This window comes from Schistocerca nitens, chromosome 4 (genome assembly GCF_023898315.1).
Source record: "Schistocerca nitens isolate TAMUIC-IGC-003100 chromosome 4, iqSchNite1.1, whole genome shotgun sequence".
In the NCBI taxonomy this organism is placed as follows: Eukaryota; Metazoa; Arthropoda; class Insecta; order Orthoptera; family Acrididae; genus Schistocerca; species Schistocerca nitens.
In genome coordinates, this window is record NC_064617.1 from 150,228,225 (window position 1) to 150,238,659 (window position 10,435).

Below are 10,435 nucleotides of genomic sequence, written 5' to 3' on the forward strand. Positions count from 1 at the left end.
TCTGAAGCTAATCTGTAATGTTCTGTTCTGTGCTTTCAAAATGTTTAAGACTGTCAACTCGCCCACCCCCTGTGAGGTTCGCTCAGTGATACATTTTTTGTCAGCAAGGAACCTGTCTGCTGCAGAAATTCATCGACAGATTTGCGAAGTGTACGGTGATAGTGTTATGAGTGAAAGCAAAGTGTGTAGGTGAATACGAGTATTGAAAGATGGCCATGACAACGTCCATGATGAGGACTGCTCCGGTAGCCCTTCTTTGATTACAGACGATTTGGTGGCTTCAGTTGAAGCAAGGGTGAGAACAGGCGTTTCACAATAACAGGTCTTTCAAACGAGTTTCCTGACATGTCGAGAGCAGTGCTTTACAACATTGTTTCTGATCGCCTAAACTTTAGAAAACTGTGCTCCCGTTGGGTCCTGAAACTCCTAACAGAGGACCACAAAAGCCAAAGATATGAGTGTGGGATGAAGTTCTTGAGTCGTTATCACGAAGAAGCTGATGGCTTCTTGAGTCAGATCATAACTGAAGACGAAACATGGGTTTCGCATATCACGCCCGAATCGAAGCCACAAAGCATGGAATGGAGACCCACACACTCACCTGTAAAGGTGAAGGCCAAACAGACTCTGTCCCTGCCCAAAATCATGGCGTCTGTGTTTTGGGATAGGCATGGTGTTTTGTTGGTCGATTTCATGCAACAGGGAACCATTATTAATGTAGAAGCATACTGCCAAACCCTGACAATGCTACGCAGGGCGATTCAAAACAAAAGACGCGGCATGTTGACAAAGGGAATTGCCCTTCTGCATGGCAATGCAAGACTACACACTGCAGGTCAGACCCACAATTTATTGGACAGCTCTGGCTGGGAAGCCTTAGACCATCCACCCTACAGCCCTGATATTGCACCGAGCGATTACCATCTGTTCCCCCACCTCAAACAACACCTCAGTGGCAGCCGTTACAACGATGACGATGACATGAAAACGGCAGTGAACTCTTGGTTATCGGAGCAGGCGGCAAGTTTTTATGAAGAGGGTATTTTAAAATTGGTTGAGAGGTATGATACGTTTTTGAACATACTTGGCAACTATGTCGAAATATAGAGTGAAGCATGTAGTTTCTGAAAATAAATTGATTTTTTTGAAATAACCTTTTGTTGTGTACTTATGTTCAAATGGACCTTACTTTAAAACTGGCTCTGAGCACTATGAGACTTAACATCTGAGGTCATCAGTCCCCTAGAACTTAGAACTACTTAAACCTAACTAACCTAAGGACATCACACACAACCATGCCCGAGGCAGGATTCGAACCTGCGACCGTAGTGGTTGCACAGTTCCAGAATGAAGTGCCTAGAGCCACTCAGCCACAGCGGCCGACTTACTTAAAAAACATGTCTTGTAAAACGCTTACCAAACCAGAACTTCAGTGACACATACAGTTCGATTTTATTTGCATTAAAAGTATTTTTATAGTGGTGCAACAGAATACGCAGAAATCACCGCGTATTTGGCGCTCCTTCCCCTCCCCCTCCTCTGCCCTCACGCCCTAGAGGCCAGCACCAGCTGGCACCCTCCCAACCCCTGCAGGGCGCGTCACCTCGCAAGGCAATCGGTTCTCTGGAACATCAATAACAAAGCAATTTTAAGCAGAGTATAATGTAGCCCCATAAAGAAGGCACAATTTCTGGTGAACCTTGGAGGACCAGGAGCCACCCCAGCACAGCAATGTTCATCTTTCGTGAGGGTGTATCTTATGTTGCATTTATCGCAATTTACAAACAGAGACCGGGGTGAGAAGACTGGATGACTATTTCTTACACGAAGTGTAAGGGAACGGAAATGCGAACTAAAAGACCAATGTCATCACCTGTTGTATGGTTGTTGAACATATTCTGAACTATAAGGTACTGGCATATTTTTAGCAGAAAACGAATGTAACCTAAGGCAGCATCACTAATGTGAAACATTGTTTACTATTTAGACACATGAAATCTCCCAAATCACGAATTTGGTGTTGCAGAATAAGCGGCAGGCGCTCCAGACCTTACCGCATTTCTGCAGGAAACAGAGGAACAAACATACGCAGTATCTTTCCAAAAACGTCATCCTACTGTCACGGAAGACATCAGGCATGAAGAAACGCAGATGGTCTGCAATAGTGTTCAAGTATTCCACAGCTGTCTTGCTGCATTCGATTACTATCACAGAGCCCAAGGATGTACATCTCCCATACCATTATAATTCCCCTACTGACCTGCGTCCATGGCGCAGTTTGAGCAGCTGTTTGCCTGAATGACGGCATATCCAGATATGACCATCATCCTAGTGAAACAAGAAACTTGATTCATCTGAGCAGGCGACACGTTTCCACATCTCGGTGATCATGTGTACACTACAATCGTAACTGACAAGTGTCATTGGGTCAACAAGCAAACAAGCATGTGTCGTCTGCTGCAGAGCACCACGTCCAAAAATGTGTGCTGGAAGACTAGTGCCTGCATCAGTATTGTGCTCTGTCGTCATGTCTCCCACAGACTGCTGCTTATTCTGCTTTACAGAGCAGACAAGCCCCCAACCTACACGTTCTGTCATGACGTGTGGATGTTCAACCGCTTGCTATCCACTCCTGGTTTCACCATCCGTCAGTCATGATTCTTAGAGGCTGGCAGCAGTAGCACGTCAGCAGTTTACCAACTTCGCCGTCTCCGAAATGCTCGTTCCTAGGTGCTCCGCCATATCAATCTGTTCTTTCTTACACCAAGTTCTACAGTCGCAATAGTTCCCAACTGTGTGTCCAAGCGTATACACAGGAGTTCTTGTGTTGCTCATAACACTCTAAGACGCACACACACAGTCACACAAATGCGGTGCGCCACGAAGGAGTCCAATTGAGAATGTTTGAGCATTATGGGTAGGGCCCCCAAACAACATCGGCATTTTGACGATCTAAGGTGCCTATTAGACATACGTTGGTGCGTTGTCCCTCAGGAGGACATCCAACTACTTTATCAGTCAATGCCAAGCCGAATAAGTGCTTACTTAATTGCTAGACAAGGACCAACGTGTTACTGACTTGCTCAATACTTGAAGCTCTTTCTCTTGAAAATCATTCAGTTTTTCTGAAATTGTAATTGTATGTTTGTTTGTACATCACATCTGCCGATTTGCATCTCATTCGGTTATTTCTTTGTGTTGCGTCGTTTTTGTCTTTTTTTTCTTAAAATATACTTATGATATACTCATTCATACAGGCCCTGAACATTTCGGATATTATAAGGGGCTGCAAGATTTCTTGTCAGGAAACCCTTAACAAATTTTGTGGTACGTTCTTATGGCACCAAACTGCTGAGGTCATCGATCCCTAGACTTACACACTACCTAATCTAACTTAAACTAACTTACGCTTAGGATAACGCGCACACCCATGCCCGAGGAAGGACTCAAACCTCCGACACGGGGAGCTGCGCGAACCGTAGCAAGGCGCCTAAGACCGCACGAGTACCCCATGTGGCAAAAATACCCTTTTCAGTTAGACAGGGGTACCGCGCACAAAATTTTCACGTGACCCTACAAGAACAAATCACGTGGGGTGAAACCAAGTGAGCGAGCCTTCCATGACCCAGAATCTCCACTGCCTCTCAAATTTCTGTGGAATGTCTGTTGCAGGTGTTCACAAGCAGGATGTGCACAGTGATCTGGGGCATTCATAATACTGTAACCACATACATAGAAGATGGTCAAGTGGGATATCTTCCAGACAGAGGGGAAGTACGTCTTCAAGAAACACCATCTACATTGCTTCATACCCCTCTATCCTCTTTTTGTTGTTTCTTCTGTTTGCTTGCTTTTGCCTCTTACTCTTATTGTGTAGTACTGTATTTCTTCTTAAGGCAGTCCTTGAGTGAAATTTAAGCCCAATTAGATGGGGACTTGACCGAAAAGCTTACATACTGTTCTCCTTGTTGGCCTTGTTATTCTTCTTCTTCTCCTTTTCCCGTTTCGGTAAGGAGTCAGCACTGTTAAAAGGGCTTTGGCTTTGTTAATAACAGGCTGTGGCCAGATGCCCTTCCTGATGCAACCACTGCCCTGGGACATAATTTCTGTAGCCCATCTGTCTACATCTAGACATATTCACCTGTAAGGACGTTTTCTAAATATCTACGTAGCTTATATCTGAGGTGGGACGTGGGTACCATCCCCATAATCACCTAGTTCGATGTGGGAAACCGTCTACAAAGCACATCAATGCCAGCCAGTTCACTATCCCTTGCATTAACCTGTGACGCGGTTCGATACGGGCAGGCGGGTAACATAGTTACTAGGACTGTATTTTGTACTTAAGTCAGTGGCCGCTAGTAACTACACATTCGCAATTCTCACGCACATTTGCGGGGTCAAGTTTACTGCAACGTCTTTGCTTCCATTACCACATACTGTCGTCTGTACCGGTTTTCACTATTGAGTGCAACACACCTTGCATGTATGTTAATATTTTTATTATAGTGTTTGTATTGTTAATTATTGTGTCAGCAGCTCATGGTCTTGCGGTAGCGTTCTTGCTTCCTGCGCACGGGGTCTCGGGTTCGATTCCCGCCGGGGTCAGGAATCTTCTCTGCCTCGAGATGACTGGGTGTTGTGTGTCCTTCATCATCATTGACTCGCAAGTCGCCGAAGTGGTGCCAACCAAAAAGGACTTGCAATACGGAGGCTGAACTCCCCCGCATGGGGCCTCCCGGCCACAATGCCATCGATCATTTCATTATTTATTTATTTAACAAACTCCATTACATTGTAACATTACTTGTTTGATGTCTAATGTAAAATATTATCTGCTGAATTTGAGATTAACAAAGATAATACATCTTATATGGTTACATCACTTACATTTCTTTTCACATACAAAATTAGAATGTTCACCATCTCACAAAAAAAGTGAAGCACCCAGCAAATATACTCGAATGTCAATATAGCTTCATACACATACACACTACTGATGAGTACATAAATGACTCGGGTTGCAATTTTCTGTGTCGACACCTGAGTGCATTAGTGTTATTTGTGTTTACTGTTGTTACAAGGTCTGGAAGGATATATAAGGGACGTGAACAGTGCCAGATGTTGAGTGACTGCTGTGGAAGACACAGACATGCTCTAAACTCGTGTCAGACAGAGTTATCAACATCTGACAGAATTTGAAAGTGGCCTCATTGTGGTTCTCCATTTGGGTGGCTGATGGAATCATTAGGCATTCAGATGTTGTGAGGCCCTATGTTGGTCTGCATGGGAACGTAAGGGCAAGCTTACATGTCTTCAAGGCTCCAGTCGACCACATCTGACTACCACAAAGGACGATCACCATATTGTGCAGCAAATTAGTAACCAGAATGAGATTTTCACTCTGCAGCGGAGTGTGCGCTGATATGAAACTTCCTGGCAGATTAAAACTGTGTGCCCGACCGAGACTCGAACTCGGGACCTTTGCCTTTCGCGGGCAAGTGCTCTACCAACTGAGCTACCGAAGCACGACTCACGCCCGGTACTCACAGGTAGGAGACGAGGTACTGGCAGAAGTAAAGCTGTGAGTACCGGGCGTGAGTCGTGCTTCGGTAGCTCAGTTGGTAGAGCACTTGCCCGCGAAAGGCAAAGGTCCCAAGTTCGAGTCTCGGTCGGGCACACAGTTTTAATCTGCCAGGAAGTTTCATATCAGCGCACACTCCGCTGCAGAGTGAAAATCTCATTCTGGAAACATCCCCCAGGCTGTGGCTAAGCCATGTCTCCGCAATATCCTTTCTTTCAGGAGTGCTAGTTCTGCAAGGTTCGCAGGAAAGCTTCTGTAAAGTTTGGAAGGTAGGAGACGAGGTACTGGCAGAAGTAAAGCTGTGAGTACCGGGCGTGAGTCGTGCTTCGCTAGCTCAGTTGGTAGAGCACTTGCCCGCGAAAGGCAAAGGTCCCGAGTTCGAGTCTCGGTCGGGCACACAGTTTTAATCTGCCAGGAAGTTTCATATCAGCGCACACTCCGCTGCAGAGTGAAAATCTCATTCTGGAAACATCCCCCAGGCTGTGGCTAAGCCATGTCTCCGCAATATCCTTTCTTTCAGGAGTGCTAGTTCTGCAAGTTTCGCAGGAGAGCTTCTGTAAAGTTTGGAAGGTAGGAGACGATGTACTGGCAGAAGTAAAGCTGTGAGTACCGGGCGTGAGTCGTGCTTCGGTAGCTCAGTTGGTAGAGCACTTGCCCGCGAAAGGCAAAGGTCCCGAGTTCGAGTCTCGGTCGGGCACACAGTTTTAATCTGCCAGGAAGTTTCAAATTAGTAACCACTTCACTTCTACTCTGCTATCCAGGAACAAGTAATGGACTCCATGTAACATTCTGTATCACCCCATACCATTTGTTGGAGACTATCAACAGCCAGAGTAGGGAATTACCATCCTATGGTTAGGTTGCCGTTAACATTACAAGACGAATGGCTGCGTTTTGTATGATCGCGTGATCAGGAACACTTGTGCCCATACCGAGCGAGGTGGCGCCGTGGTTAGACACTGGACTCGCATTCGGGAGGACGACGGTTCAATCCCGCGTCCGGCCATCCTAATTTAGGTTTTCCGTGATTTCCCTAAATCACTCCAGGCAAATGCCGTGATGGTTCCTCTGAAAGGGCACGGCCGACTTCCTTCCCCATCCTTCCCTAATCCGATGAGAACGATGACCACGTTGTCTGGTCTCCTTCCCCAAACAACCAACCAACCAACTTGTGCCCATACGATGGTTGGTAGCGGGTGGGCTAGACCTGGTGGTATGGAGTATTCTTAATACTTTGGAAGACGAGTGGCGATTTGTAAGTAGCCACAAAAAGTTCCAATTCCAGCCCTGTTAAAAATCTGCATAATACCGCCTTTTAAGTCGTTTTCGCCGGTCGGAGTGGCCGAGCGGTTCTAGGCGCTACAGTCTGGAACCGCGTGACCACTACGGTCGCAGGTTAGAATCCTACCTCGGGCATGGATGTGTGTGATGTCCTTAGGTTAGTTAGCTTTAAGGAGTTCTAATTCTAGGGGAATGATAACCGTAGAAGTTAAGTCCCATAGTGCTCAGAGCCATTTGAACCATTTAAGTCATTTTCTAGAAAGGAAAACATTTGTTTCCCTGAGAGCTAGGGGCTGCCGCAGCGCCCATTATCCCCAGATATGGGTGAGCTCGACCAGGAGGCATGGACAGCTGATGAATGGCACCGCACTGTGTTCAGGCATGAATCACTGATCTGCATTACCCCAGGTGAGCGTCATTGGTAAGTATGGCAGCACCCTGGGGAGAGTTCCTATTCTGCCAATGTTTTGGAGAGGCAATGCAGCCTACTCCTGGTGACCCGGTGTGTGGAGCCATTGGATACGACTTGAGGTCACAGTTGGTAGTGACTGATGGAACTCTGAAATCACAATATTATGTCACGGATATCTTGCCTCCTCATATGTTATCTCTCATGCAACAGTACCACAGTGCCATTTTTAACTGGACAGCGCTTGTTCATGCACGGCACATCTCTATGAACCGTTGCGTGATGCTCAGGAACTCTCATGACCAGCAAGATCTCCAGATCCGCCCCTGATACAACATGTGTGGGGTCTGATCGGACTTCAACACTGTCCCAGTGCCAGTACTGAAGATATCAACCACTAATTACAATAGTTGTCCGCTAGCTTACCTCAGGACAGTATACAACTTCTATATCAGCGATCGGCAACTGTCGGACCACGATCCAGGTCCAGACCGCGGAAGGTCAGAAACTGGCCCGCCAAAAATACTTTGAAAGTATAAATTACGTACTCAAATTATTTAAAAAAGTATTTTTCTATACATAACAATTCGTTTGAGAACCACTCTTTTCTAGTACTGTACAATTAACTTCCCGGCAGCATACACTTTGACACCGAAGTAGCTCCTTTGCGGTTCGTCCCCACCTGCTGTGTGTCGAGGGCCGGTATTTTTATAAAAAACGAATCTATATAAAGTACACAAATTTCACCGCTACTTCATCAGTAGTTGTTGCTATCTCGTACGGAGAGTCTAGTTATTGTCGAGGCTTATAACGTTTATTTTGCATCGACATAGGCGAAATGTTCATAGTGAAAGTTTTTAACTGACTGAACTGAACAATGTCGTTTTACGCTGCTCGATAGGCCTGGAACTGTTCCAGTTGCCTCATACGCAACAGAACTGTCGCTGTTGTTAAGAGTGCTGAATTAAAGGGACCCTACGAAACAGCTCATCAGCATTTCTATCAAAATTTTCCTCTGGGTAGTGAAACTCGTCAAGAAAAACGCCAGACATATCTACACTATGTTATCAAAAGTATGCAGACACCTGGCTGAAAATGACTTAAAAGTTCGTGCCGCCATCCATCGGTAATGCTGGAATTCAATATGGTGTTGGCCCATATTTAGCCTAGATGACACCTTCCACTCTCGCAGGCACAAGTTCAATCAGGAATGGCAGCCCACTCTTCACGGAGTGCTGCACTGAGGAGAGGTATCGATGTCGGTCAGTGAGGCCTGGCACGAAGTCGGCGTTCCAAAACATCCCAAAGGTGTTCTGTAGGATTCAGGTCAGGACTCTGTGCAGGCCGGTCCATTACAGGGGTGTTATTGTCGTGTAACCACTCCGTCACAGGCATTGCGTTATGAACAGGTGCTGAATTGTGTTGGAAGATGCAATCGCCATCCCCGAATCGCTCTTCAGCAGTGGGAAGCAAGAAAGGGATTAAAACATCAATGTAGACCTGTGCTGTGATAGTGCCACACAAAACAAGGGGTGCAAGCCCCCTCGATGAAAAACACGACCACACCATATCACAACCGTCTCCGAATTTTATTGTTGGCGCCACACACGTTCGCAGATGAGGTTCACCTGGCATTCGCCATACCCACACCTTGCCATCGGATCGCCACATTGTGTACTGTGATTCGTCACTCAACACAACGTTTTTCCACTGTTCAATCGTCCATTGTTTACGCTCCTTACACCAAGCGAGATGTCGTTTGGCACTGACCGGCGTGATGTGTGGCTGATGAGCAGCCGCTCGACCATGAAATCCGTTTTCTCACCTCCCGCCTAACTGTCAGAGTACTTGCAGTGGATCCTGATGCAGTTTGGAATTCTTGTGTGATGGTCTGGATAGATGTCTGCCTATTACACATTACGACCCTCTTCAATTGTCGGCGGTCTCTGTCAGTCAACAGACGAGGTCGGCCTGTACTTGTCCCTTCCGTTTCGACTTCACTATCACATCGGAAACAGTGGACCTAGGGATGTTTAGGACTGTGGAAATCTCGCGTACAGACGTATGACACAAGTGACACCCAATCACCTGACCACGTTCGAAGCCCGCGAGTTCCGCGAAGCGCCCCATTCTGCTCTCTCACGATGTCTAATGACTACTGAGGTCGCTGATATGGAGTACCTAGCAGTAGATGTCAGCGCAATGCACTAATATGAAAAACGTATGTTTCAGGGGGTCCGGATAATTTTCATCACATAGTGTAGCTTGTTACAAAAAAAGCACGACCTTCCTAGTTCGCTCTGCGAACGAGCAAGAAAAATCTACAGAAGCAGCGATGGGTGCGTTTTGAAAGAAAGAAAGCTTCGTACACACCAGAAGCCATTTTCAGACAATGAGATAGTAAAAATATGTGTATTGGAAGAGAAAAAGGCATTCCTTTCCGCAGTTCAAGGTATTCCATTGTTGGCAAGGAGTAATACAAGAATAACCGAAATTTTGGCTGCTGACAAAAAAAGTAGTTTGTTCGAACATCTGCAGAAGGCGCCTTGCTACACCATAGCACTAGATGAATCATACGACTTTGTTGATGAAGAGCAAACGTCCATTTTCGTGCGATTTTTGAATATTAAAAGAAAAGAATTTAGGAAAGAATTGATAACAGTATTGTCGTTATAAGGCAAGATTCGCGGAGAAGATTTATTCAAGACTTTTGATGATTTCATGAGAAAATCAAACATTAGTCATGATAAAATGGTGTCTCTTTCAACTGACGGGGCCCCAGCGATGATGGCCAAAAACAGTACTAATAAAAAGAATCAAAGTTAAGAATGCTGGGCCATTATCTAATTAATACATAATTCACCAGGCAGCCCTTTGTGCAAAATTTAGTGTGACTGAAAGAAGCAATGGACAGGCTGATTAGCTGATTAATTTTATAAGGTCTCGTTCTTCTCTTCAGCACAGACAGTTCAAAGAGTTTCTTCCTGAGTGGGATTCGGCGCATTCTGACTTACTGGAGTACAACAACGTTCGTTGGCTAAGAAAAGGTCAAATGATTAAACGTTTATGGTAAATAAAAGAAGACTTAACATCTTTCTTAGAAAACTCGGATTCACAAGAAGCAAGAAACCGTTTTTAGTTTCTAGCAATCGAACGCAGTA